This window comes from Erpetoichthys calabaricus, chromosome 8, assembly GCF_900747795.2.
Source record: "Erpetoichthys calabaricus chromosome 8, fErpCal1.3, whole genome shotgun sequence".
NCBI classification, from domain to species: domain Eukaryota; kingdom Metazoa; phylum Chordata; class Cladistia; order Polypteriformes; family Polypteridae; genus Erpetoichthys; species Erpetoichthys calabaricus.
The window spans coordinates 28,057,794-28,085,064 of NC_041401.2; the positions used below are offsets into that span (position 1 = coordinate 28,057,794).

General features: G+C 36.6%; 1 protein-coding gene across 1 annotated transcript in view; it reads left to right on the plus strand.

Moving 5' to 3' along the window:
* Positions 1–27,271, plus strand: part of fign (fidgetin) — a 198,595-nt gene that overhangs the window by 89,675 nt on the left and 81,649 nt on the right. The gene's annotated exons all lie outside the window — the stretch shown is intronic.

Sequence of the window (27,271 nt, forward strand, 5' to 3'; positions counted from 1 at the left end):
TTGTTAACAGATAATAATTATTTTAGTTAAAATAGGATAGGGACATGATGGCTGCTTAGATTTTAGAAAAGGTGTGTCTGCTATAATCAACTTGGAAACAAAAAGAAATGTGACTGCCTGCTGTAGACTGCTTGCTGTAAAATTGCAAGGAGTGTGGCTTGTTGGTTCATGGGAACATACTGGCTGTTTAGACTTTACTTGGGTGTCTGGTTATACTGTACCTGGGTGTACACAGTGTTACTTCAAAATCAGTTCTTCAATAACAATTTTTTCACCCGTATTGAAGCTTGTTGAGAGTAATTTTGCACAAATGGTAAGAAGTAGGTTTTTTTTTGTCACATCAAAACCATAGCTTCAGAAACTAAATTTACAATTAATCAAGTTATATTTTTAGAAAATTTTTTTTTTTATTGGGCCATCAAAATGTAGATCCTTAAGAAGGAAAGAAAGGATGTCCTAAGATACTAATCCTCTCAGCTGGTTATGTTCTGATTTATTTCACACAGACTTGTTCTAAAATGGATCAATGAGGTAAAATTATAATCGACTGAAAGTTAACAGCCAGAGAACTCAAAGTCTGGATGCTATTTCTGATTTTTTTTTTTTTTTTTTGCACGTAATACAAATAAAAACATTTTAACTGGAAAGTATTTCAAGTAGGACTTTTAGATTACTGTAACATTCTGGCATTTTTTTTTTTTTTTTTTTTAAACATTCCAACTACATTTCAGTAATACTTGTTTTGATATTCTAAAATGCAGCCTTTACTTGCTATTTTTGCACCAATATTAGAATAAATGTCACTAAACTAATTTATAGCAAATGAAAAGCCATGGACTCTAAATGCTCAGATCCTGCATTGCACAGTTCATCATATACACTCCAATTATTAGCATAAATGAACTACTAATACTGGGTAGGACCTAATTTTGCTCTCCGTTCTTTGTGGCATGAATTCCACAAGATGTTGGAAACATTCCTTTGAGATTCTGGTCCATGTTGACATGATGGTATTACATAGTTTCTGCAGATTTATCGGTTGTACATTTGTGCTGTGATACTCCCATCTGCCACATCCCAAAGGTGTTCTACTGGATTCAGGTCGGGTGACTTCTAAGGCCACTGAAGAACACTGAACTCGTTGTTCTGTTCATGAAAACAGTTTGACATAACTTTTGCTCTGTGACATGATGCATTGTCATTCTGGAATTAGCCATTAGAAGATGGGCAAATAGAATGCACATGGTCAGCAAAAATATTCAAATCAGCTGTGGGATTCAAGAAATCTGCCAAGAAAACATTCATCACACTCTGGACTGTTGGTGCAAGGGAGGTTGGGTGAATGGATTCAGGCTTTTTGGCACCAAATTCTGATCATATGTATGTCTCAGCAGAAATCGAGATTCATCAGACCAGGCTGTTTTTTCAGTCTTCATCTGACCAGTGTTGGTGACCTTGTGCTCATTGCAGACTCAGCTTTGTCCTTGGCTGTTAGTAGTGGATTTTAACTTGGTCTTAATGCTGTTGTAGCCCATTCACCTCAAGGTTTGATGTGTTGTGAATTCTGAGATGCTTTTATGCTCACCCTAGTTGTATAGCGTGGTTATTTGGAATACTTTCTCCTTTTTTTTCAGCTTGAACCAATCTGGCCATTCTCCTCTGTTCTCTCTCTCTCTCATCAATGAGGTGTTTCTGTCTGTAGAACTGCTGCTCACTGGATGTTATTTTTTGTACCACACTGAGTAAGTTTTAGAGACTGTGTGAAAAGCCCCAGAGATCAACAGGTACAGAAAATACTCAAACCACCCCATCTAGCATCAACAATCACGCTATGGTTGAAATCCCTGAGATCATATTTTTTTTCCCCATTCTGCCTTTTGATATGAACAGAACCAGAAACTCCTGACCTGTGTTTGCATGATTTTTATGCATTGTGCTGCTGCCACATGATTGGCTAATTAAGTAATTTCACAGACAAGCAGTTGTACAGATGTCTGTAATAATAATATATATAATATGAAGATCATACTGAACATTGTTGCCTACTTACAGATTTAACCAGACATTTGTAGACAAAACCAGTCTTGGTCCAAAATTTACTGTTTTAATATTTGAAATTTCTATGTTTCCTCTATTGCCAACCATGACCCATATATCTACTATTAGGTTTATTAGAGTCTGTAAAGGAATATTCCACCCTAAAGTGATATTTTTAAGTTACCCCATGTAGTTTGTTGTGATGGCTGAGACAAATTTGGTGACCAGTGCTGTACAATGGCAAACGATGTGACAAACGTCCATTGAAAAATTGAAGACAGGGCTCTTGATCAATGAATGAGAGGGATGAGACGAACCAATTCAATGGCAGAGTATTACAGGAATACCTTTTCTATTTATAATATATGCTATTTATTCCAGAAGCATCTTTTAATAATATTTTAGCACCAAATGCATGTTTTTTTGAGCATACAACTGTATAACTGATGTATAAGTTATGTGACACAAGTAATGTGAATTTTTTTTATTTTTTCTGTGAACATTTATCACATCCTTTGCAGTTGTACAACACTAGAGCATAAGACATTTGCCCAATGAGCAGAGACCATTCAGTCCTTCAAGCTCGTTTGTTTAGCTAATATCTTAGCTGTCCCAATATCTTATCCAGATACCTCTTTACGTTTGCCATGGTTTCTGCTTCAACCCCATGTCTCGACAGTTTGTTTCAGATTCCTGCAACTCCTTATGTAAAGAAGTGCCTCCTGGTTTTAGTCTTCCCCTTAATTTCCACCATTGTTCTCAAATACTTGATTCACTGTTAAACCCTAACCCTAACCCTAATTCTTCTTTTTCAATGCCTTTGAGGATTTTGAAGAGATGGATTAGGTCCCCACAGAGTCTCCTCTACTCGAGACTAAATCAGTTTAGTTCTCCGAGTTTGTCACAGTATGATATGCATGTCCTTAAGTCCTGGGATGCACCTGCTTGCTCTCCTGCTCACAACTTCATGTGCTGCTATGTCTTTTTTTTGTAGCGTAGAGACCAAAACTGCACCCTCACCATTGGGTTCTGTTGTATCAAATGTTATTGTCTCCATTGTACATGAAAATATGAGATTTAAATTTTTTCTCAGCTACCATTACAAAGTATGTGGTGTAAGTAAAATTAAAAAAAAAAAAAAAGTACAGTATTTATTTAAATATCCAGCCTTGTACCTTGTTGCTGGTGGGGTGAATAAATTCATTACATTTTAAAAGTGTATGATTTGATTTAAATAAGTAGAAACTGTTCTTTTAATCAAGCCCAAATAAATTTAATGTTATTTACTGTGAACTCTTAACACTGCAGAACACTTTTTTTATAAATTGCCCTCAGACAGTGAATGTAATCTCCAACCAGTTATTGCTCATGCTGAAATTTATGGCAGAAAACAACAAATGATTCACACCTTCTCAGAAATCTGTTTTCCTGACCAGTTAAATGGAACAGGGGATGGGAGCTTATTTAGGGACCATGAAGCTGCCACATCCACAAAGTCTAATCACAAAGTACAGCAGTGCCCATACTGAACTCTGGAGTGTATTGCTAAGCTTGTTAAATTATTTTGGGAGCTCATTATCCTTTTCTCATTTAAGAGACATGGTGTTATTCTTCTTGTATCACAGGCACAGCTTAGTGTCAGTGCAAGGTAAATGATGGGTTTATATTGCCCTAAATTTAAATAATAAATACAATTCTAATCATTCTAATATTATTTAACCTGGAAATATGATTATTAAATAAAGGTTGTGTTTCAAACATTTCATTTTACGAAGGAAGTGCTTGTAGGTTCTTCAAGTTACCTAAAAGCATACCTTTATTTTATATCAATTACAGAAACTTTTGATTTTTGTATTATGATTCCTAATGCCTTTTATTGATACAATTATTGATAACAATTATTATGTGATAGTTAAAAATTTGTAATATATTCATTTATTATGATTCTTAAAGCTTTTTATTAATCTTTAATAAAAGTGTTTATTGTTCAGTTCATTGTACCTATAAACCTGGTATAATATAGTATGAAGAACATGAGTGTGATTAAAATTTTGTTCTTTATATGCACTCTATTATTCATGTTGTCAAGAGAGCTATTGAAATTTCTGATGCTCTGTCCTTTATCCAGAAATTGTCTTGATATGCACAATTAAACCACATAACTGAAAACTAATTGCATTTGTTAAGAAGAGAATTGACTTTGTCAGGTAATCCAATAATATCTGTGTCAGAAATTGAAGCTCAGAGGCCAGCAGTATTTAACTGTTGCCTTTGTTATTCTCTATCTTATATCTCCTAACATTTCCATCTGTCTATCTGCCTATCATATAGTTCCTTACATTTCTTTGTCTTTTATAGCTCCTTACATTTCTATCTCTCTATCTTTATAGATCTTTGCATTTCCATCTGTCTGCCTGTCTATCTTATAGCTCCTTACTTTTCTTTCTGTTTATCTGTCTGTCTTATAGCTCCTTACATATGTGTCTGTCTATTTATGTTGTTTATGTTGTGGATAAAATATGTTACTTACACCATGGAGATTGTAATGATGGACAAAAAAATGTAATCTTATTCTTTCATGAACATTAAAAATAATAATAATAAAAAAGGTTTCTGGTACAATGTAATTCTGTTTTGACCAATTATGGACAGCTCTCAACACTATCAAAACGTCCATAAAACACATTACTCATTTGAAATAATTCAGTTGTAGATTCATCCAGTTGTATGCTCTCAACATCTCAAACACATGCATTTTTACTAAAATATTGTTAAAAAAAATCACTATTGGAAAAAGATCTTGTAAACTTAATCAGAATGTGCTCAGATGTGAATGAGTATTTGAACTGTAGACCTGTTTCCTGTTGTTACGTTTTTATTCATATTTACAACTGGAGTACCTCAGAATTATTTAGAAAGAGAGAATGAATGAATAGACTTTTTTACCCTAGACAAAAAAAAATTACAGAAGCTCAATTAAGAATAAACTCGTGCACTTTGGTCCGAACACACACCAGAATGACTAAAATGAGCGAACACTAAACCAAAGCAAAACTTCTGAGGCCCTATCCAGGTGTGTTGTTGTTTGTATAAAGTAGCCCCCATAGTGTTTCTTGACACACTTCTGCACAGCTGAGTAGGCCTTCTTGCTTGTTGAAGAACCTCAGAAATGCACAAGTCTTAGACATATTCTCTTTCTGATAATGTTTTCAGTGCATTTCTGTAACGCTTAATCTTTAGTTGTACACATCTGGACTGGACTCGTTCAACTGCTTGGGTGCGTCTGAATGTGCGCCATTCTAGTTCATGTTAGCATTTTATGGAACTGACTTATTTCACAATATTTAAAAAAAAATACATGTGTTTTTGACATTATGACCATACAAATGGATGACTTCATATTTGGAATATGTAACACAAGTAAAATGAAAACTTTCATAGATATTTTGACATTGCTTGCTGTTGTCCAACATTGTTCACTGTAGACTTGAATTGTTTTGGAAAGTTTTTTTCCCATTTCCATTCTGCATAAAAACTTAAAAATAAAAATTAATCTCCACCATGTGACAGGTCGTGTTATGACGTCAGTCTATTTTGATTTATGTTAGGTGTGTGTCCAAGACATGTGGTAGACATGGAGCGCTATATGGTCCGTATGCGACTCTGGGCAGGAAAAGACACGCTAGCATTATTTTATGATGCCACGAAGAAGGGGGAGAAGGTTGGTAAAGCCATTAAGTTGTTTTAGATGACCCAGGAATGAAGTGCAGGTATACACACTGGAGAGGGGTTGAAGTGTGGGAGTCTGTTGATATATAGAGTTCCTTCCTGAATAAAGCATGAAGTTTAATGTCAGTGAAAGCATGCAATGTCATTGGAGGGGGTAGGATTAGCGTCAACAGGGATTGGAGGGCAGGATCCTGTGGTCATGTAAAATGAGATCAGAGATGCTACAGGTTGTTTTTTTTGCTTTGTGTCTGTCATTGGTGGTTGATGCCTTGTAGGCCTTCTGAAATACTCTTACAAGAGAAGAGAGTGCACGGTACCCGCTATTACTGCTTAGCAATGAAAATGGGAGTAAATCTGGTGAGTTCATTGCTGGCATATTTTTCCTGGTGTATAGATTCTTTTAGATTTTTCTTTGAATAACCTGTCAAAGGATGAAAATAAATGATCTGAGTTATTGTGATGTTCCTCATTTTATAATTTGTAATTCATTCATCACAGGAGTAGATTTTGATGGATTTTGTTGACAGCATTGCACTGATCTTCGATATTTCTAACACTTTATAATTGTCGTTTTTTTGTACCATCTATTTATTTTGTCTGTGGCACTTTCTACCTCCCTGGTTCATATCAGTCATGAAGTAGACGATGTATCAGGATCAGGATTAGGATGGTGCAAGGGATTGGGTTTGCACAAGTCATCATAGGCTATCACTACAAACTACATTATGTAAGTAACATATATAAAAAAAATTTTCTGGTTGGGGTATTACTTTAAAAATTTGCTTTCATTATGTATTAATTTTTAAGGCTTTGTCCCCTCCTGTGACCCTGAATAGGATTAAGCAGTTTTCAGAATGTTATTTTATTTAATACTGATTAAAAGAAAATTCTATTAACATCCATGTATTTTGCATTTGATCAAATGATCATTTTTAAAAAGATCTCATAAAAGATAACAATTCCGATACAGTTAGAGCATAAATTGAAATTGAAAATTTCGAAATTGAATTATTTATAGCATACATAACATTCTCAAACCCACTGAATTCTATTCAAGGTCTATTCAAAGCCAACGCAGGCAGCAATGAGCACGGTTCTATTCAATAAGGGCGCGCACAAAAAGGCGACCTTCAAAAGGGCGACCTCAATTGGGCGCGGAGAATAAAGGCGCACGTAAATAAAGGCGAGCTTCAAAAGGGCAACCTCAATTGAGCGCCGAATCAATGCGTGCGTAAATAAAGGAGCATTGCACATAATCTACAGCTTCAAGTGTAACTTGCTTTCACCTTTTTATACATTCAGTCATTGCCTTAACCTAATTTTCTGTAATTTTGAAAACAACAAAATATAGAGAGCTTTAGAAATAGTTCGTTAGAAGTAGTTCTTTAGAAGTTCATGCATTAATTAATTGGATGTTTTAATATTCTTGCTTTCACCTTTTTATACGTTCAATCATTGCCTTTATCTAATAAATTTTCTGTAATAATTTTGTTGCATTTGCCTTTATTCGCTGCACCCAATTGACGTCACCCTTTTGAAACACTCCTTTATTTATGCACGCAGTTATTCGGCGCTCAATTGAGGTCGCCCTTTTGAAGATCGCTTTTATTTATGTGCACTTTTATTCGCCACGCCCAATTGAGGTCGCCCTTTTGAAGGTCGCCTTTTTGTGCGCGCCCTTATTGACGGATACCAATGAGCACAACTCCATCAAAGGACCTCCTGTCATTGAAACTCACATATCCACACTAGCACTCACGTAGGGACCAATTTAGAATCACCAATTACTGCAACACATATTATTGGGGGTGTGGGATAAAACCAGTGTACCCAAGGTGGGAAAAAATGAAACGCGTGTTTACTGGGAGAGCATTCAAAGTCCACACAGTGAACAGTCAGACTTGGGGATCAAGTAATTGATTTTGGATTTGTGAGGCAGAAACAATGAAAATAACCCTACAGTGGTGACCTGAATAACTTTATTTATTTATTTAAAGTATCTGTATTTTTTTATTTAAAGAAATATTTTGTGCAGTTTCTCAGTGTTGACAATTTGAACTTACTAAAATATATGTGATAGTATTTATATGAGTGAAAATGTATTAAAAGTTCCTTTAAAATGGAATTCTAATATACAACAAATTATTCATTCATTCATTCATTCATTTATATTCCCGTGATATTTTACATTTACATTTCCTTATTTGGCTAACGCCTTTATCCAATGCGACTTACAAAATTTATGATACAGTTAGTTCCATTTCTTTTGGTTTTCCAATTAGAGCACAGGCAGGTCAAGTGACTTGCTCAGGGTCACATAGTGTCAGTAGTGGGATTTGAACCAACAACTTCAGTCCAAAGCCTTAAACACTACATTACACTTTCAAACTTTCTTAACCAATATCAGGACCAAAGAGGCTTGGGCCCTATTTGGTAGAACTGAGCATATGACATATAGCAATTCTGGACAGCGCACTAGTCTCTTGCAGGATATTTCAAAATCGTTTATAACAGACCAAAATGTAAAGCTGACTTATCTGCCATGAACAGTCAAGGAGGAGGTCAAGTGCATCAGAAATAGTAAAGGAGAATTAAAAGATACAGACAACGAAATAGCAGATGCGTTAAACTTACATTTTTTTGGGGTGTTCACAAGTGAGCAAGTGGATAACCTCCCAGAGGTAACAGGGACTACTAAGGATGTACTGAGGGATTTGGAAATTTTAGAGGGAGAAGTGCTGCTTACATTAAATAAGCTGAAATCAAACAAATCACCAGGACCAGATAATATTTATCCTCAAGTTCTTAAGGAGGCTAGTGAGTACATATATAAACCCTTGACACATACTTTTACGAAGTCACTGCACGCTGGAGAGATTCCAAAGGACTGGAAAATGGCAAATATCATCCCATTATATAAAAAGGGTGACCAGGCAGATCCAAGCAACTATAGGCCAGTAAGCTTAGCATGCATCACAGGAAAATTAATAGAAGGAATCATTAAGGATGAGATTGAGCAACACTTGGCAAGGACAGGAGTTATTCTGAACAGTGAGCATGGGTTCAGAAGAGGGAGCTCATGTTTTACTAACATGCTGGAATTCTATGAGGAGGCAACAAAAAGATACGATCAAAGTCTGTATGTTGACTTTCAAAAAGCATTTGATAAGGTGCCACATGAGAGGTTGGGCATCAAACTAAAAGAAGTGGGAGTTCAGGGTGATCTTTTTGGATGGGTGCAAAATTGGCTCAGACAAAGAAAGCAGAGGGTGATGGTGTGAGGAACCTTATCAGAACTGGCCGATGTAAAGATTGGTGACCAGCAGGGGTCAGTGCTAGGGCAGCTGCTATTTTTAATATATAGGAATGATTATGATAGGAATATAAGTAACAAGCTGGTTAAGTTTGAAGATGATACCAAGATAGGTGGATTAGCAGATAATTTGGAATCTGTTACATCATTGCAAAAGGACTTGGACAGCATACAGGCTTGGGAAGATTTGTGGCAGAAGAAATTTAATGAGAGTAAATGTAAAGAATTACACATAGGAAGTAAAAATGTTAGGTTTGAATACACAATGGGCAGTCGGAAAATCGAGAGTACACCTTATGAGAAGGATTTAGGAGTCATAGTGGACTCTAAGCTATCAACTTCCCAACAGTGTTCAGAAGCCATTAAGAAGGCTAACAGAATGTCAGGTTATATAGCACCTTGATGTGTGGAGTACAAGTCACAGGAGGTTCTGCTCAAGCTTTATAATGCACTGGTGAGGCCTCATCTGGAGTCCTGTGTGCAGTTTTGGCCTCCAGGCTACAAAAAGGACATAGCAGGACTAGAAAAAGGTTCAGAGAAGATCGACTAGGCTGATTCCAGGGCTACAAGAGTTGAATTATGAGGAAAGATTAAAAGAGCTGAGCCTTTACAGTTTAAGCAAAAGACGGTTTAAGAGGAGACCTGATTGAAGTGTTTAAAGTTATGAAGGGAATTAGTCCAGTGGATTGAGACTGTTATTTTAAAATGAGTTAATCAAGAACATGGGGACACAGTTGTAAACTTGTTAAGGGTAAATTTCACATAAACATTAGGACGTTTCTCTTTACACAAAGAACGATAGACACTTGGAATAAGTGACCAGGTAGTGTGGTAGACAGTAAGACTTTAGGGACTTTTAAAACTCGACTTTTTTTTTTTTTTTTTTTGGAAGAAATAAGTGATCAGCACTGGTGAGCTTTGTTGGGCTGAATGGCCTGTTCTCGTCTAGATTGTTCTAATGAACGCCATGTTTCTGCCTGTCCTAGGTGGGAAACCCATTTATTGAAAGACAAGTATACAAGTCTCTAGAGTAGTTGACAACATGCCATGCCAGCTTTGTTTAAAAAAGAAAAAAAAAACAAAAAAAGAAAAACCAAGGATGCTTGTCTAGCCTCCTCTGTGACTCAGAGCAAGTCCCATAAATTGCAAGTGTTCAAAGCTTTATCATTTTACAGCAGAGGTGAAATGGTATTTACAGTGAAAGGTGCTATATGACAAGTTAACTGACTGACAGATTTACATTTATGAGTGTATACAAAAACTGCTTAAAATATAGTTTCACACTAGGAGCACCTAAAGTAGCTGATAATTAGCCCTTTCTCTATACACCACTTCTCTCCGCTCTTTCAAGCTTGCCTGGTTGCCACCCCCCAAGGGCTAGCATAACCTTTTTTGTCTACCAGAGTTAACCCTGTGGTGGATCACGTCCATGGGATACTGCCTGCTCAGTGCAATCCCACTGCAGTTCCATTATTTGTATTAGAGTGCCATGTGTTATAGATTGGGGCCCTTAGGCATAACAGCAGATTGGCTGGATTGAATGTGGTGTAATTCAATCAGGCAGCGGTGCAGTGGACGCCAGTCCTTCCAGCAAGCACTTTTGAACACTTTATATATATATATATATAAAAAAAAAAAAAAAAAACCTTAAACTTGGCCCCATACAAATATATTTTTGACTTTATGACTGTAGCCTGTGAACTATTCTTTATGGGAACAAACAAAAAAAAAGTTTATTAAAGCTTCTCAACCCTAATCTGCATCCTGGGGTGCCATTCTATCACAGGGATTTGTCAAACACAGTCATAAAGATCCAATTTAGAATCACCCATTCATTTAACTCGCACATCTTTGAGGATGTGAGAGGACAACTGGAGTACCTGGTGGAAAATCTACACCGTGATAGTTTAGTATAAGGGTTTGTGTCTATTATTCACTTCTTGTTAAAGCACAAACAAAGATTTTAAATTCTTGTTATAGTACTAGGAGTAAGTGACTAATTGACCCACTATAGTTAACTACTATTTTGAAGTGTTATCAATGCTACTTTTTAAATTTTATTACGCTCAAATAAGACTTTTGAAGGACTTGTTGCACAGTAGTAATTCACTTAGGCCTTGTTCTCACTTTTGTGTCCCCCTTCTTTTTTTCCTTAGCTGCACATTGCACATAATCCGCAGTAAAATCAGTTACACGCTTTGGGCCCTGTTAATGACAGCACAGAGGAACTGTCAGTTTTTAAGAAAAATGTAAAATGCTGAATATTTTCCACTTGCAGTATCATAAACGTTAGTACATTTTTTTTCCAGTAGAAAATTGCAAAAGCTCATCCATACCAATCGCTAGAAACAGCTCTTTACTGTTTCTTTCGGATAAGGCTGAGCAGTCTTCACACTCTTAAAAGTAAAGGTGCCAGAATGGTTCTTTAGAGAGATGGCATAGGGGAAACACTTTTGGTTCCCAAAAGACCCTTCCACATGAAGGTTCCAGAAAGAAATATTTATTTAGATCTGTAACAGGCTCCATACAGTAAATAACCATAAATAGATGATAAATGGTTTGCAAAATACTAATGGGTCACGATTTTAAAAGGACTCTCACTGCATACAATCACATAGGCTAACTTCAGGTTTTCTTAATCTGTTAATGTCCTGCCAGGCAGCCTACCATACATTAAAGATTTCAGTTTTAGCAAGTTTTTCAAAGCACAACAAACCAACATTATACATGCAAAGACCCCTTCCCAAAATGAAGTGGTGCTCAGTCAAGCAATAATTTTACAAGGAACCATAAAACCCAGTAAAGAACCATAATGTGCCATTAAAGAACCATTTGTAAGATTGTATGTACAAATGTCATGAAGGAATGCACCCAATGTCATCTCTGTCTATGACACGGCTTAAAGATTGCGGTCATCACATTTATCAAAACTGGCAAAGTGAGCTTCATACTCCCAGAACAACACCGCATTTGAAATAAAATGACTGAAGGGATCAAAATTAGATACCTTTATTTATAAAACAAAATTTTGGCAGGCAAATGCATGCAAAGCCAGCACATGAAAACTTCTGAATCATTAAAAACCTGCACATAAAGCACATGGAAATCACACCAATGGTTATAACCCATCTCTGAAAAGACACCGATATGGATTGGGTCTAATAGGTAGCTGCTATTCTAAAGTGCTTCTCTCCACACAGTGACCATGAATAAGATCTGAACCCTGGACTAGACACTGCACCACAATGCACACCTGAAACAAAATTTGGTTAGGCTGCTTTATTAATTTTTCAGATATGTCAAAAACAGTTTCATATCTGAGCCTGAACTCCGTCAAGATAGCAATACAGAAATTCTCTAAATTAAATCAAGTATCCACTGTATTACATACATCTTGCTAAACACAAATCCTTAAAGGTTGAGATTAGTCTGATGCTACCACAGCACGCTGTTGATAGAGCGATGTGAGCTCAGCACATCAGTGAGGAAGACGGTCCTGATTTGAAGTATTGTGTGAGATGCCTCATGTGCAAGCGGTCTTCCTGCACACCTTTCAACTCGAGATTCCCTGAATGCAACATGGAAATGTCCTCAATGCTAGGCATGTGGGCGGTGGTGTGTTTCATCCTCACGGCCTGCTTTTATCTGTTGAGTGCGCCACACTGATCTACTGTATATTTGCTGCCTTTTTATTTTTGCTGAGTTATCTCCTTTGCACAGTGGATGTGTAACTATTAACATGCGTACCCCTCTGCAGCTTACATGTAATACTATTCAGCATGTCAGTGAAGTTAAACAGTTTAATGTCCTCAGAGATAGTGTCATCCTAATCATTTGCCATCGACAAAACATTGTCGGCTGCATTCTATTCCATCTGTGGGCTTGTGGTTTCCTCCACAATGAGCAATGAACGCCAAGCATACTGCTGTCAGAAAGGCAAACAGCTCATTGATATCACCTTCCATTTATCACCATCTAAGTGCCAGTAGTGTGATGTTCACTGTAAATAGGTTCTCTTCTATCACTGGAGCCCAGCATAAATGGCATTAGGCACATCACATGCAAGGGAAATCGCAGTGTCTGATCAGAGCATGACCGTGAGAAAACCAAAGAAGCTTCAAGTAGCTCAGTCTTCTGAAGTCGGCTGTCTGTTTTGCCCAGTCCTGTTTAGGTACTGAGCATATTCTGTGCATTAATGTTCATTGCTGAAAAATGGTGCTACCTGTTTTACTGTATAACAAGTCCTTTAAAACTCGACTGATTTTGGGGGGAAAAAAAATCTGTGGTAGTCTTTTGAGAACATTTTTTTTTTAACCTTATCCATCTGTTTTTTTGGGTATAGTTTTCTAGTTCATGATTACTAACTGGAACTCCAAGATAGGATGTGACTAGGTAATCGGGAGCCTGGGATTCCCGGACATTTTTTGTTCCCAAATTCCCGGGAATGAAACTGCTGTAATTCTCGGGAAAACGGGAATGGCCAAGCTTGCATATATAGCGTATAAAAGTGTAAAAATCGATCAAGAAATAACAGAGTTAGAGTTGAAAATAATTAAAGTGCCGCCATTGCTGCAGCTTGCACTTCATCAGACAACAGCTTTGAACAGCAACTTGAAATTGCAATGCGTCAGTCTGTTGCATCCGCATTATCTGTGCCAAGAAACTTGCCATCACAGGATGATGACAAGAAACTGGATGCATCAGTAAAAGCTGAAATGGTGGCGTTTCAGAGCAACGGCAAGCGTGGGCGTTGTTTAAAACAAGTGTATCAGTATCTGATGACTGTGCCGCCTACTTCAGTTAAGGCAGAGCGTGCTTTCTTAGCGGCTGGCGTACTCTGCATGAAGGTGCGCTCTAGCCTGGACGACCGCACGCTGGACACGTTGTGCTTTCTACGCTCTTATTACCATAACTAAAGATACATGTACTTATATGACAGCAAGAACTGCTTGTAGATAAGGTTAGTCTTTTATTTGTGTCAACATATTGCAGTAGTTTTATAAAAATAAGTGTCGCTCGTTCTAAAACCGGTCACATGTGAGATGCCTGTTCACTGTGTCATCCCCGGGCACCCATGATTCCCGGGAATGAAATGCGGGATTCCTGAATTCCCGGGAATGGATAAACCCATTCAGGAATGGATTCCCTAGATGTGACTAACCAAAAAGTACAATTAACTATACTTTTTCAAAACCAGGATTATTGGCTGTGTTCCCTATAAGCGTGAAAGCAGTACAAAAGTGCTTTTGTGGCAACCTTGAAGAAAGATGCTCAGCCACGCAACTCTTTTGAATTGCCACACAGCTATTATCATACCGCTCACTTCACCTCCTGCACAGCAGTTTGGAACTGTTGCACAGCTCTTATCTTGACCAACCTTTTCTCATGGCTCTTGAAAATTCAAGGGGGAACCCATGATCATCATAGATGTCTTAATACTTTGCAGTGATCTATTGAGCCTTCATGGGGCAATGCTCGTGTGATGTTGTTAAGAATGCTTGTAATTGTAAGGCTGATTGAAGAAACCAGTTGGAAACGGAAAGCACCAGCTCATCTGTTATTCACACCCATTCTTCAGTTAAAAAAGGGGGAACATTGATCACTGGTCAAAAATATTTTGTAGGTTTATTATTCTATTCTAGAGTTCTATGCACAACAATAATCGAATGTGATTTTGATATGTACACTATAACTTGTATTCTCCTTTCTATGTACATCATGAGGAAAGGCTGATCTTGTTGTCCCTTGAACCACTCCTCAGACTTGTAGTCTTGATTCATTCTGTAACAGGATACATGCACATATGGTCCTTTACCTTAACTCACACTACTGAAATTTAGACTCTCCAATCAACTGTAATGTTGTCATTTTTGCCGTGTTTTTGCATTTACATTTATTTGCTTGGTAGGAGCTTTTATCCAAATTGACTTACAAAAGTGGTAAACCTGAAGAAGGGGCCTGAGTTGCCTCGAAAGCTTGCATATTGTAATCTTTTTAGTTAGCCAATAAAAAGTGTCATTTTGCTTGGCTTTTCTCTACATTCGTAATGGTTAACACGGTACAACACCCTAGTACTAAAGTGGTAAACAAAATCGAGTAAAATTAAAGTAGGGCCTGTTTGTTGCGTAAGTGTAGTAGGACAGGTAACAACAGTTGATTACTGCAAGTGTAAAGATACAATAACTAATAAATTTACAATCATAGATTAATAATTGATAAAGCAATTAAACATAATCTAAGAACAAATAAGATAACAATAAGAAAGATCACAGAGGATGTTTGCAGTTCTGTGTATTGTTTCCTAGGTCAGGCATCACCATAATGGGTTCTTCAAAATTGGTTTGATTGGGCAATGGCTCCTATTGCTAACTGATGATGACATTTTATACATGCCACACTACTGGTATAAAAGATGGAGTTGCTGCTTCAGGAACAGATTCCCAATTTTCAATTTGCTGCTGTTAGCTAGTTTAAGAAGAATATTTGGAAATTTCACATGTTTTATTTGATTTTTGGTTTAGGCTTCTGGATTGAGCTTTAGTCATTTGGTTTTATTTAACTTCGTTCCTGGAGGGCCCCAGTGGCTGCAGGATTTCATTCTAACCCTTTTCTTAATTAGTGACTTGTTTTTTGCTGCTAATTAACTTTAATTGAATTGCTTTCTTAAGATTTGTTCCCCTGAATTTCTTCATCGTTCCTCTGAATTGCTTCATTTTTTTCCTTAAATGGCGCCCAAACAGAAATGAAATGTGAAGTGAGTGAGCCAACAGAAGACCAACTGAGTCAGGGCCTCACACGCCAACCAATTTCACTCCAACCAGTTGCTTAATCAGGCTGTGATTCTTGTTGTTAATTAAATCCGTTCTTTAATTCCATGGCTGTATGATGGACAGACACAGCTTGCTGGTCATGTTTGGGCTTATTTTGTATCTCATTATTGTTTGGCTGCTATTGTTTGGGTCTGAGTCATCAAATAAAATTAATTCAAAAGAAGTTAATTAGGAGCAAAAACAGGTCACTAAAGGAACGAAAAGGGTTAGAATGAAAACATGCAGCCACTGGTGCCCTTCAGGACTGGAGTTTGTTGTCCCCTGATTTAGAGATTCTACTTCTGAATCTGGTCTGTTAAAGGTCCACTGGTCCTTTTCATTAAACTTAATATTACTATTTTGCTTTTAGCAGCACAATGCTGGGATGTGAAGACCAGAAGAACTCCCAGAATAAGATCCATGGGCACACCACAAATATGTACATACTGCTGTCTCTATCTCTCTGTGACCACTCAAAACAGAAATGACACCTGTTCAAGTTATATATGTGTCATTAAATGGGTGATGAGTCCAATCTTTCTGCTAATTGACCTTAGTATGGAAGATTTAGGAGTTCCCATTTGGGCAGTGGGTTTCTCAAATCTCTTTTTCCATCCCTCTTTTTCCATTGCTGACTTTTATCTGCCTCACCAAAGAGAGGATTAGTGTTGTCAGTTGCATATTTATGAGAACAAACATGGTGAACTGCTTGAGAATCACAAAGCAGCCCTAATCATTGCTTGTTTAAAAAACGTCCAGGTAGAAATCACTATTCTATACCTACTGTATGATCTGTTTGCCTTTATCTGTTTATTAGTAGGTGGATCGGTGCTTACGCTTCCAGATGACACTGAAATGCGATAGCGCTTAATCAAAGCCTCATGAACTATGCTTATTTCGTCTCTTAAGGATCAGTTGCCAGTGAACAGTCTTCCTATTTATTGGCAGACTAATAATGATGGTCCTTTTATTTATGAGTTACAAGAGCAACAAATGACTTGGGTCATGGATCATTTGAAATAGACGTGAGGCTGCTGTATTGCTCACACAATTTGGCAGTTGTCACTGTTCTTCCAGCCACAACTCAAAAGGGTGCACTAATAACAAACACTTTTTGAAACCGTCACAATGATGTAGTCAATGAGAATCTGGGAAGGATGGAATGCAGAAGATGGCCCAGTATCACTTTAAATTAGTAAATCTGTACACCTTGAATTTTTTTTAATTGTGATTTAACTGAATTTTATTTGCTTTTAATAGTACAGGGGTAAATGGCGATTGCAAGAAAATATTGTGAAGCCAAACATTTCTTGCACAAACACATTTTCATGTGTTAAAGTGAACTCTTTCAATTTATACTTTGTACTCCATGAAGACAGTAAGGTGCATCTGCGCCTTAGTAACAGTGAGGACCTGTAAAATAGAAAAGGTACCAAGGAAAAAGGAAGCAAGGTTGTCACTAGCGAGAAATGAGTTGGCATCCTACCCCTCTCTCCATTTTTCATCCTCACCGGAAGAGGCTAACCACAAATCCAGGGCCTCTGAGGTAGAACCAAATACGTATCTAGCTGAACAAGAAGGAAATACCCACTAATCCCCAAAGACTGAACGATCGAGCCTGGGACTTCAGCACTGTGGCTGCGAGGGTATCATATTATACATTGATATGTCTAAGTCTTTTCCTTTCGCTCCATCCACACTACTTTTGAAAATGATCTCCATCTACACTAGTGTTTTCACATCAGTTATAAAAATTTCTCTATTCACACAAAAGGAACTGAAAATCCGTATGACATAGACATTCACCTACACTGGGCATGCACACATTGCTGGAAACAAAAAGTGGAAATGTCCCACTTAAAGAGGCAGTTACACTGCCAGCCATGGGGTTCATCACAAAACCTTTGCAACAGGCAAATTATTGGCCTTCCGTGTGTGTGTTTGTGTGTGTGTGTGTGTGTGCAGCATTCAAACTGTACAAAACACAATATAAGAAACATAACAATTGCCAAGGAAAGCAAATCCTCTATATTGGATTTGGTTTTCCTCTTTAAAAGGTGACCAATCCAGGAATAAGATGTTTAATGAGCTGTATCCAGACAGTGAAGGGCCATGTAAGAAGCACAAACTAACCAGACCCACAATTCGAGCCTGCATTTTCAAAACTCTTCGTTTTCACGGGTTTAAAATGCTGGGGTAGTATGAATATAGCAGCGTGTATGTAGCCTCTCTCTTGCTTTTGCTAAGACAAAAGACAGCGGACAGCAAGAAAGCTTAAACTGACACTGACTTCTTATTTCCTGGGTCCTCACATTGTGTAGAAATGGGCTTATTGAGAAGTCATTGTTTCTCTTCTGGGTTACAACCTTCCTTTCTAGACGTGTAAGAGGAAAACACATGTCTGTGTTACACTCCAACTTTTTCCCCAGTGCACCCTTCAAATTGGCCCCTGCAACAGAAACATAATTCTCACACATTTGACCAGATCCCTGCAAGAAATGATGAGAACTCCTGTCTCAAGAATCCTCTGTGCTCACTCTCTGTTATAATGTTATCGAAAGTAGAGATGTCCTTTTCCCAAGATGATGAGAGTTTAACAGTCTTGATATTCCAGCCATTTATGACAAGGCCATGCTGTATCGAAACCAGCATTGGGGAGGCTAGCAGTCTGCATTACAGTAAATCTCCTTTAACTCCACAGTTTAGGCCATGGGATTTAGTTGTTTTGAGATATGTTGGTTACAATCAAGAATGACTGAATTGAATTAGTTCTCATTTTGACAGAAGTGGAGTGTTTTCGTTATCCATGTTTGTTGACTGACGTGACTTAAATGTGCAGGGATAACCAATAGGTGTTTAATAATAGAATTTCAGTAGAGTTCAAGGTGAATTTAATTCAATAGACAGAATTTTATTTGTCCCCAGGGGGAAATTTGGCAATATATGCTTCTGTTTCAAAAATATAAAATGATTAATTGCAAAAAAATATATCATGTGATAATAAATGCATTGGATTTCCAAATGTATATTAAGGATGCTTTGATGGCATTATTAAGAAAAAATGGAATTGTAGAATTCTTCATTAAAAAATAAGTTTGCAAGACCAAACAAGGAAATTCTATGCTGACTTCCAAGGTTGGAGGTCAGGACTTAAATATTTTTTGCTTAAAGCTTGCTGTGCATTAAAGATCTGCAACTCTCAGGTTCCTAAATAATTAGAGGCGACCCTCCTGCCAAAACTAGCCATAAGCTTTTGTAATGTGAGGATCTTTCTGCTAGTCTTAAACTCTTGGCATTCTTTGGGATTTGAGGTCCTTAGGCCAGTCTTAAATTAGCATTAGAAACCAAACCTTATTTAGATGCTTCAGTATCATATTGTTGGTTGGTTGTATGTGTGGGATTGGGTATTTTTGTTTTTGGAAATCAATATATTTGGATTCAATATGAAACATATAAAGAAAAAAATACAGCCTTTACTGTGTTTTGATGCAGAGAACAAATTCCACAGTCAAAGGTAGATGTCAATGAATCATTGGATATATTCAGTTGCATGTAAGTAACCAACAGATGGTATTGATTTTGGGGGTGGGGTGGTCTTTCGTTCCGGCATTTTCATTTGATCAAACATTTCTTACAAACTTTTGTGTCCAGCCAGATGTTAAGATCAGGGTATAGTGATCCCAAATTTGCTCTTTCAAGAAACTGGAATTTGTTTAATTCATTAAACCAGAGTATTCAAAAGAAAATGATTTAAAGAGGTTATTAAAATATAAAAGATATGTGAGCTGGAAAAACTACTCTATTGTTAAAATTTATTTGATGGATTTTTTTTTTTAATTTAATATAGCCAATTAATTAATCTCACCATTAATAGCAATTTATTTCTTTGACTGGTGTCTGTTCACTTGCAAATACAGGATGCAGAAAGAAGTTATTTTAACTTGTTGAGCCAAAGGATTCTAACTGTCACATGCGTTTGGGCCCTGCTGAAGATTTGCAACCCAGCAGTACCCCTTATTTCTAAACATTCAGTGTAAACGTATTCTCAAAAAAGGAAAAAAAGAAAAATACAAATATTCTGCATCAGACTGGCCTCAATGCTTTTTTTTCTGCTGCTAAATCCTAAAGCCTGATGTTCCCCAGCTTTAACTCATAATGAATGCCCAAAATTATAACCATTTCACTTTCACAAATTTTGATGCAAGGTTATACAAAATAAGGGAGACGGTGTGTAAATTGTGAAAAAAGCAGGCTTTCTATTATTTCATTTTGGAGATTTGATTGGGACCCCACAGTCAATGAAATCTGGGTGGAGATGAGGGGTTAACACTAGTAAAAATGAAGACATTGTCCGGCCATCCTTCTTAATCTTTTCCTTTGATCCTCTTGTAAAACAAGGTGGAGTAGCTCTGGAACTGCTTCATATTCTTCACAACTGCTGAAATGTTGGACGCTGACATGAAATTTTTTGCATTATAAGAAAATCGACTATTTTCAGGGACTAGGATAAATAATGATAACAATAAATACATTTTTATTTATGTAGTGCCTTTCCCAGGTTATGTTTTGCATGAATGTAATAAAGTTTTTAAAAAGAAAAAGAGTGCCAACACTGAAAGTATTGAATGGAGTGAGCGGTTTCAAGCATTCTTGAATTGATGGACCCCCAACATACAAAATATAAAATCTTTACATTATTATTTTTTGAAGATATTTTTCAGCGTACAAAAATAGTTTCGGTTTACGTTATACCTTTTATAATTTTTGGGATTCAGACCTTATAATAGATTCAGTTTTCCTTTACTTTGTTAGAATACTTATTTAGGTAAATTAAAGTAGCATACTAATAATTCTGACATTTCTTCATTTGAAGCTATCTTAACATTTTGTGAATGGGTGTCATTTTACAATCGGATTTTCCTGGTTTTTTTTTTTTCTTCTTTTCTCTAAGTTGTTTCTAAGCAAAGGAAAATGGAATCGATCAGCTAAGTCTGTTGTCCCGTTGGTGAGCTCCACGGAAGATGGCCATGCTGTGGCTCCTTGGCTACGCCATAGCAACCTGTGCAGTTGACAAGGCATCCTGTGAGAGCCCATGTCACAAGGGATCAGAGCGGGTGGGACACGGTTGAGTAGTAGTCAATGGGCTGTTAAGAGGTTGTTGGACGGGTGGAATTAAGTATTTTAAATCTTATTGATAGGAGTGAAAATCGAGAATGTCTTATGCCAAAATGAAACTGTGTTCAAATTTTGCATAATTCTGCCTTCCTGTATTTCACAAGAGCTGTTCTTATTGGCAGTGACCGGTGTATAGTTCATTCCAGAGTACCGGGGTAGAGCCTGATACATTTGTGCAACCTGGTTTGAGATGATCCTATAGTCAATGAAATTAGTAGTAGTATTAAAAAGATATTAAATCTGACCAAATGTTCTTTAACACTATGTGCCCCATGTATGATTGATGTTTACATCAGGCACCACTGTTGAGTTTTCTCGTGCCCTTTTTTGTGTTACTGGCACATGCATTTCTAGTTGAAGAACATTTAAGCATTGACATGCAGATTGGCATCCCAGGAGATTTGTGCACATTGTTTGTTGTCTGTGTATCATTCCCTTATACGTCTCTCTATTTAAAATTACCATGAAACAAGAAAGTCACTTTCACATGCAGTCGGCTGAAATACATTTTTTGCAAACTTCGGTGGAACAACAATAACTGATAATGTGATTTTCATGGTGTCATACTGTTGGAGGCTGACAGAGTTTTAACCATTTATTCAAACTATATATATTTTTGTTTTAAAGAAATATTACAGCATAATTTGATACAGTGTCAAACTTGGAAGATGTTAGTTATGATCAAATAATGATATTGTGCTTTTGATTAATTAGCAGTGTTATGCCGTTTTTATTTCTCAGTACAGCAGTGCACCAGTACATATTATCAAGGTGCAAATACATGTAACAATTGCTAAATATATTGCATGAAAACCCAAGTTGCATGTTTCCTTTGAAAAGCAGTGTAATTCTGGGGTTGTACAGTGGCAGCTCCTGGGTTGACTGTTTGGATTTTGCATGTTGTTCACAGTGTTCGAAGCACTCTTGTTTTCTATCACATGCCTCTGTTCGTATACCAAGCAAAAGAATCCAGCAGTGTAGAAAAGTAAAAACATCAACTTAATAAGCTTGTTGTGAGTAAATTCAATGTGGTCAGAAATGTATTCAGCACATTTTTCTTTTATTTCACTGGTTTCTCACTCTTTCTTTTCAGTGATATTTAATTATGTATTAATTTTTTTGGGTTATTTCTCGTAAAGCTCACTAATTGAATTTCCCATTGGCTCAAAATAGTCCTGATACTGTTGACTGTGGATTTTTTTTAACCTATTCTGTTATGGCCTGGCATCTTATCAAGAGTACTAATGTGCCTTTTATCCATTGATGGTAGGGAAAGGCTGGTCTTTGCTAACCTGTGGTAGAAAAACTAAATATTCAGAAAATACTTTGACCACGAACTTGTGTCCCATTTGTGTTAATTTCTATTTTGTTTTGGGGGGACAGGATCCTGTTCCACACAACACCGAGATGGTTGCCCTATGTGAAGTATTCTGTACAGGTCAGTTCCAAGGTCTGTGAACCGTTCCTTCAGTAAAAAGTTTCTGTTTTTATCTGTCATGTCTAACCTAGAAAGAGTCTCCAGTTTAGGAAAGAGAGTTAAATTTCATGGCAATAATACTCAGTGGGGCATGTTAACGTGCAGATATTTAACACCTTGAAAATGAATACTTGGCATAACATTGAAGTGTGTTCTGAGATTCTGTTAACTGTTTTGTTAATTGGAGTGTTTTAATTTGTTTACTGCATCAAACAGCAAAATATCGCATTTTTGTTTATTACATTTTTGGGGTTATATCTAAAAAAAATAACAGTCTGCATTAAAATGTCACTTGCAATAAAATTTGCAATGACATGTCATTACATGTATTAGTAGAGTACATAAACTATATGTTTTAATAGAAAATATAGTTTTTAAAGAACTTGGTCTAAGTAGACGTGTTAGCTGAAGTAGGTTTTGTAGACTGCATATTCCAACTTGAGGGAAGTAAACATTGTGGTGGGTGTAGGAAAGGTAAAGGTGAGTTAGAACAGACAGAAAATAAAATATCAAATGCTTTGACCTTGCATTTTATTGAAGTGCAGAAGTCTGTAACTTCCCAAAAGTAACAGGGACTACTAAGGAGGTACTAAGTGATTTAGAAATTGTAGAGGGAGAAGTACTGCTTAGATTAAATATGCTGAAACTTAACAAATCCCCAGGAGTCCTGGTGCGTGCTTAAGGAAGTTGGTGAGTACATATAAAAATGTCATATTATTATTTATCTTGACTTCCAGAGGTATTTTAGTATGGTACTAACTGAAAGGTTAGTGACTGAAGTGAAAGGAGTGGGAATTCAGGGCTAAAGGGTGTCCCTTAGAGATTAGTGTTGGGGCCACTGCACTTTTCAGAATACATAAAACTACTTGGATAAGAATATAATCAAAAAGCTGGCTAAGTCTGCAGATGGTACCAAACTGCGTGAAAGGGCAGATTGAGGCAAAGGCATTTAGATAACACAAGAGCTTGGGCAGATTTGTGGTAGATGACATTTCATGTCAGTAATTGTAAAGGATTACACTTAAAAAGTGGAAATGTGAGATCTGAATTTACAATGTTAAGTCTGAAACTTGATAGTACCCCTTATGAAACATCTACATCAAGACAGTGTACAGAAATGATCAAGAAGGCTAATAGGATAATCATGATCTATGGCACGATTTGTGGAGCCAAGTGATGTTATGCTTAAGTTGTATAACACACTAGTGAGGTCACACCTAGAGTACTGTGTACAGTTTTTGTCTCCATATTACAAAAGGACATAGCAGCACTTGAGAAAGCCCAGAGGAGCGTGACTAGGTTGATTCCACAACTAAGAAGTTTGAGTTATGAGAAGAGATTGAAGGAGATGAACCATTTTCAGTTTACACAAATGGAGATTAAGAGGTGGCAAGACTAAAGTGTTTAAAATTATGAAATAGAATTAGTACTGTGGATTCCAATTGTTACTTTAAAATAAGTTCTGCAACAAGAACACAGAGACATGGTTGAAAACTTGTTAAAGGCAGGTTTTGCACAAGTATTTGAAGGCGTCTCTTCACATAAAGAACCATAGACACATGGAAAAAATTTCCAATAGTATGGTGGAAAGTATAACTCTAGGGACCTTCAAATAGTGACTTGATGTTAGTTTGGACAGTCTAGGTAAATAGAATAGCCAGCCTGTTAGGCTGAATGGTCTTATCTTATTAAAGATTATCTAATGCTCTAATATGGCTCATGTTTTAATCATATTATTTTTTGAAACAAGTACCCAATGGAGACTTAGAAATGAGGAAGTCCTGAGCTAAAAGTGTTAGCTGCAGTGGAGGCTTAAAATTGCCGATGCCTTGAGCTAAATTTGTCAACTGTTATGGACCAAGGGGAATAGGAAATCATTGTGGCTCTGTACTGATTCATCACGGTGTAAATTTAATATTTAATCATTATAATGTGCAGATAACTGTGAGATTATGTTAGTGCAACGTAAATGCGGAGTATAGGATAAAGCAGGTTATACAATGGATGGATGGATGTTTATTCCCTCTGTTCATAGCAGCTTACTGAGCCACGCTTAGGTTGCTCTTTTCCACCTCTTTTAATTTTAAGATTGCTTAGGTTTTCGCTTTTCTTGATTTCATTTTTCACTCTTTTATAGTTATAGGTATGCAATATTTAACTTAATGATACAGTTTCAAGCAACAGGAACACTGAGGTTGTGTGGCAGATATGCATGTCAAGTGCCAATATGACAATTAATTTTCACCCATGCATGCGTGCAACTCTGCTACTGTTTCAGTTACTTGTATTGGGAGTTTGTTTTGTTGTTAGGAACAACTGTCAGACATGTCAAAGAGGACAATGTTCAAGATTTCCAAACTGAAACAACCACTTCAAATTTAAATCTAAAATGTTAAACTAATCCATAACTGAAGTCGCACAGGATGATTCTCCATTTTAAGATGGTGATTTCAAAATTTAGACAATGCTTTTAAAATTAAGTTTTTCCAGTTGTAAAATATTTTAAATATGTCACCAAAAACTGATCTTGGCTGACAAATTTCAATGAAAAATAAATGTACCAAACGTGAACAAAATCAGTCTACAATACCGAGAGCCAATTTGTCTCACGTTGACAGACGGACGGAAAGATGTGATAAAGGCAGTTGGTTTTCCTTGCATTCTGTGTAAAGGCAACCAAAGAATTAAAATGCCTGAAAATGTCAACTGACCTGCAGAATACATTTTTTTCATTATATTTGATGTATTTATAGTGACATTATTCATAGGTCAAATATTCACTCGGCATATGTTTAGGAAATAGTTTAAAAAAAAAAAAAACACTTTTATAAAAACACTCGTATATATTTTTCCTTCAATGTAAAAACTCTTCCAATAAGAAAATGTCTTTTTCTCTTTTTGAAGACAAATGCCATTTTACGTCCCGTTGGTTTCTCCTATGGTGCGCTGCTATTAATCCTTCACGTGAAAATTAAAAAAAAAAAAACAAATGTTATTCACAAACTAGTCCAGTAGAGGTTTTCTATCATTTTAATCAGGCTGATGTTATAGTTAACACTTATTCCAGAAAGCTCCGGGCACACTGGTTACATTCCCAAACTGGTCCAAAGGAGGTTTACACTCCTCTCATGGTCATATTGATTTTTTTTCTGGATTTCATCCTAAAAGTATAAATTTTGATTTAATTGATTCTGTGTATACCAATGACAAAATGTCCCATTTCAGGGTGATGCCCTTTTCTATGAAAAGCACAGGCTCTTAAAGTGACTGCATTACGTCTAATTGATGGTTGAGTTATGCCACCAGCTTGTGCCCTACAAAATTCCTAGAAGAATGTAAGGTCTATAGCTCACACTGCTTTACCACTGAGCTTTGATTCTTCATTGCTGATTGATTATGTGTATTGGTTTGATTCAAACAATTTGGAATGATGCTTTACGTCAGTCAGACTGCGGCTCTATTCCCAAATATCCATAAACAAGGAATAAAATATAATTTATCTAGCTAAAACTGTCTTTTCTGCAGGGAATTATAGTTTCAATTTTTAAACACAGTAACACAGTATCATCTCAGTAGGGGATGAGGTGAGAAAAGCGGATGTGATTATAACGAATTGCAACTGATCGCTTTCACCCATATGCAAACTGTCTAAGAGCCTTCTGTCCTCTTCCCACCTCATGTGTAATCCTCCTGAAAATGATTAAAAACAACTTAAAAGTTTTAGTCACACTAGTTTAGATTTCAATAAAGGCAATTATTTTGTGATTAAATCCTGCATTTAAGTGCTCAGTGGCAGTAAGTATGGTGTTCAGTGAGGGTTGTGGTCCTCGGAATGCTTTGTCTCCTTTGCTTTATTTAATAGTGACCATTCATCAAAACGTGGCGTTATTTTTATGTCTGTAATGTTCTCAGTAGAATAACTGTCGGATGCGCTATGCTAACTCTGTTCTTTACTTTTTTTAATGATGATATTGGCAGTGAAATAACAATCTCCAGACACACGGAGAACACTCAGAATTTTTTATTTATATTTTTGCCTTTAATTGAATACCAGTAAGCGATCTTCTGGTTAGCACTGCTGCTTCAAAGGAGATGGAATGGATCTTCATCAAGTCTGCAAGGTTTTTCCTATGGTTTGTAGGGTTTCTCTAAGCTATCCAGTTTCCTGTTGCATCTGTAACATGTGTATGGCAGCTAATTGTTGATGTTGTGTTTGGTGTGGATAAATGTTTGTTTTTCTGTTTGTCCTGTAATGAACATGACTTTCACCTGATGCTAATGAGATATCCTCTGATCTTTCCCAATAATTAAATGGAATAATCAGGCTCAGTACACTGATTCACTGGTTTACTTATACAGTATGGACATTTTATGTGATAAAATCAGCTGACCTTCATTATAATTTCTTTAGTACTTCCAAAATTTATAGACTATATGTATATATTTAAGGAATACTCCACCCAAAGTTTATTTCTTTTTTTTTATATATTACTTACTTTTGTAGAGATGGCTAAGAAAAAAATGTAATCATATTTTCGTGGAGAATGGACAGAAGTTTCTGACAGAACAGGACCAAATGGTGACCAACACTGGACAGCAGCAAATAATAACAAAAACGTTACTTGTGTTGCGTAATCCACACATTGAGTCATCCAGTCATATGCTCCCAATGGGCAAAATGCATGCATCTTTTTTTGTAAAATTTTGTTAAATAAAGAACACTGGAAAATG